Source organism: Chenopodium album, chromosome 3 (genome assembly GCF_948465745.1).
Source record: "Chenopodium album chromosome 3, dcCheAlbu1.1, whole genome shotgun sequence".
Classification (NCBI taxonomy): domain Eukaryota; kingdom Viridiplantae; phylum Streptophyta; class Magnoliopsida; order Caryophyllales; family Amaranthaceae; genus Chenopodium; species Chenopodium album.
In genome coordinates this window covers 66,629,100-66,632,753 of record NC_137836.1, presented here as the reverse complement: position 1 = coordinate 66,632,753, position 3,654 = coordinate 66,629,100, and the positions used below count along the sequence as shown (strand labels likewise).

At 39.6% G+C, this 3,654-nt stretch overlaps 1 non-coding gene across 1 annotated transcript; it reads right to left on the bottom strand.

Moving 5' to 3' along the window:
• Window positions 1-2,045: 2,045 nt before the first annotated feature.
• LOC145625869 (small nucleolar RNA R71) lies at window positions 2,046-2,151 on the bottom strand. The gene has a single exon (XR_014110767.1). It is a non-coding gene; the product is annotated as a small nucleolar RNA R71 (small nucleolar RNA).
• Window positions 2,152-3,654: the final 1,503 nt, after the last annotated feature.

The following is a 3,654-nucleotide window of genomic DNA, read 5'->3' as shown; positions in this document are numbered from 1 at the left end:
CCGCTCCAGTGGGAGCGGGCGTGCACCTCCCCTGGAGCGGGCGCTCCCCAACTTCAGCAACATTCTGCCCAAATGCAGAGTCTGTGAGGAGCGGGCGTGCACCTAGCAAAAAGCAGGCGTTTCTTCCTTTGAACTTGAAGACTGCCTATGCTGTAGAACAGGGGAGCGGGCGTGCACCAGACCAGGAGCGGGCGCTCCTCCTTGATACTTTCAAGTCTGACTTTCCACTGAAGCAGGAGGAGCGGGCGTGCATCAGAACGGAGCGGGCGCTCCAAGCCTAGGAGCAGGCGCTCCTCTTTGTGGAGCGGGCGCTCTTCGCTGGGAATCCGTTTTCTTTTGATGGATTTCCCTATGTTTTTCGGGGAGTATAAATACTTCCCCTTTAGCTCATTTGAGAGTAAAAAAAAATAGTATCCTAGTTTTCAGATATCTCTCGTAGTTTGAAACATTCCTTTTTTAATTAGTTTAGCTTAGTTTTCATCAAATTAATCATTGTAATAGTTGGTTTCAAGATTCATCCTCAAGAATTGGCACTTTGTATTCAACATTTACAAGCTTCAATTAGTAACTTCATTATACTTTTCTCCATTCAATTTTCGGTTTTATTTGTTCTTGCATGATATTTAAATCTTCTTAGTTCTTGATAATTTGTTATTGGATGATAGTTATTTCAATTGTTAATCACTTTTCCCTAATTATTGAAGAAGTTTGAAACCTAATACTTGTTTGCATGTTGATAAACATGAGTTGTGAGTAGTCTTCTTGCTAGGGGTTGGGTGAAGCTCAACCTTTTGGGCTAATTATACAAATGTGGGAGAAACATTGATGTTTATAGTGAAATTAAATTGATTATATGAGATTGCTTGTTATTTCTTCATGATAGGATTAACTACCCTTGACTTAGGAGCTTGATAGCATGATATGCTTAGTTTGACATGGGAATGTAAATTGAGTATGTCATTACTTATTGCAATTTGATTATGTATCATCTATTGCTAGACTAATGAGGAATCTAAGTTTAGTAGTGTGAGTTGTTTTCTAATTGCATGAGGTTGATTTTACATATTGTCCTTGCTATACCTTGTCTATTTTACCCCCCATTTACCTAATTGCCTTGGTTGAGTGGATCCCATTCCCTAGTGTCTTTAATCCATTGATTTAGAATCATAGTTTATTTGTCTATTTGATGAACCTCAATTGACATAGACTTCGAATTAGCTTAAGTGTTAAGATCTTTAGCAACCATATCCTGTTCCTTGTGGACCGAACTCTTACTTATCATTATGCTTGGTGTGTAAGGTGTTTGTTAATAAATGTGTTTGATTGAGTGTGGAATGTGCGACCGTTCTAACGCCCATCAAAATGGCGCCGTTGCCAGGGAGCGGTGTTATTGATTGCTAATTGATTACTTGAGTCTAGTTCACCATAAAACAACAAAAATTCAAAAAAGAGTGTGTTTCTTTTTGGCTACACTTGTAGCCTCGTTACTAATTGCAAATGTTGAGAGTGTATGCGCAGAAATCATAACAGGATTTTGGTGCCTTACGATCCCGAGATTGAGCAAACCTATAGGAGAAGAAGGAGAGCCGGTTCTAGGCCATGAACTACTTCCCCAACTAGGGAGGTCAATTTCGAAGAAAGACAAGAAAAAATGGCTGGCGAGGAACAACCGGTCTAAAGACCCTTGAAGGAGTTGGGAACTCCGGGAGCTTATAGAGCTTTAAGTGGCATTGCTCCACCCGTTACTCAAGCCAATGATTTTGAAATATGCCCCGCAATGATTAATTTGATCGAAAGGAGGAAATTGAGTGGAGAAAAACATGAGAGCCCTCTTGCACATTTGAACGAATTTGAAAAATATTGCAACACGATCAAGGTAAATGGGGTAACTCATGAATTTGTGAGACTAAAGCTATTTCCTTTCTCCTTGATAGGAAGGGCTATTGAATGGCTTGAGAAAGAAGTAAGGCCGAACTCCTTGAGAACTTGGGACGAGGTCACCACGGCTTTCTTAGGGATATCCTACTCTCAAAAGAAGACGGCCGAGGCAAGGGCTTTGATTCAAGGTTTCCGTCAACGGGCTAGTGAAACCATTTATGAGGCTTGGGAGAGGTATAAAGAATATCAAAGGGAGTGTCCCCATCATGGCATTCCGACCTACCAAGTGCTTCAAATCTTCTATGGGGGCTTGAGCCCACAAGGGAAGACTAGCCTAGATGCGGGAGTGGGTGGCCCGATTATGAACAAGACGGAGGAGCAAGTCATAGAGATAATTGAGGATGTGGTGAGGCACCACATGGATTGGCAAGAAGGAGATAGAGAGTCTCTAAACAAGGGAGGAAATACGGTTTACTCCGTTGATCACCTTAATTCCATAAACAATTTGACTTCCCAAATCGCCAACCTTGGAAAGGTGATGACGTCCATCAAGGCAAAACTAGAGACCTCTAGTTCAACACAAGAGCATCCCTCCCAATCTAAGGGGAGAGGTATGAATTCTAACTCTTCTCCTTCTACTTCTAATAACATGCCACATGGATGTTTGTTTTGTGAAAATTGTGGGTCATATGACCATGATACCTCTTCTTGTAATTATGATTCCAAACCCCAACCCCAATACGAAGATGGTTATGATAATGAAAATGAACAAGTCAATGCCTTGTCTTATGATAATAGACATAGGAATGAAAATCAAAGATACTTACCACCAAATCGAAGAGAACAAGGGGGAAATTCCTATAACCAAAGAGGAAATGATTACGATTACCATAACCAAAACCAATGGGGAAATAGGAACCAAAGGGACCAAAATCCCCAAGGGAACTACAACCAACAAGGTGGTTATGGTAACCATAATCATAATAATCAAGGAAACTATGGGAATCAAGGGCAATATCACCAAGGGGGAAACTCTAATAATCGGAACAATTGGAACAACAATAATAATAGAGGTTCTTCTAATCAAAATGCTTCCAATTCGAATTTTAGAGGTAATAGAGCTCCCCAAGACAACTAATATGCACAAGCACCACCTAGTAGGTCTAGATTGGAGGAAATGATGGGAAGTCAAACTAAAATGTTCAATACTTTTATGGCCTCTAGTGAAAAGAAATTTAGTGAAGTCATGACCCATAATAAAATGCTTGAAACACTAATTTCTCAATTGGCCAATGCTTTGAAGGAAGGGACTAGCCTTTCTAAACTTCCACCCCAAGGACTAGATCCTAAGAGGCCCGTAAATGCTATATCAACTAGGAGTGGTAAAGTGTTGGAAGAAAGTGTTCCTAAAAGAAGCAATGAGAGAATGAACATGAGTGAGCCTCCCCTTGAGAGTGATTTTAAACAAGAGAGAGAGCAAAACCATGAGAATAAAAAAGAGAAAGAATGTGAGAAAGAAAAATAATTTGAGAAAGAAAAAGAATATGAAAAAGAGAAAGATTTTGAATAAGAGAGTGAAGAGAAAAGAGAAAAAGAGAGGGAAACAAAACAATTGCAAAAGCTACCATATCCTCACAAATTTGTTAGAAACAAATTAGATGTGCAATTTGGAAAATTTCTTGAAACATTGAAATAAATTCACCTTTCAATTCCTTTTATCGATGCTATCAAGTAAATTCCTAACTATGCTAGGTTTTTGAAAGATATTTTGAGTGG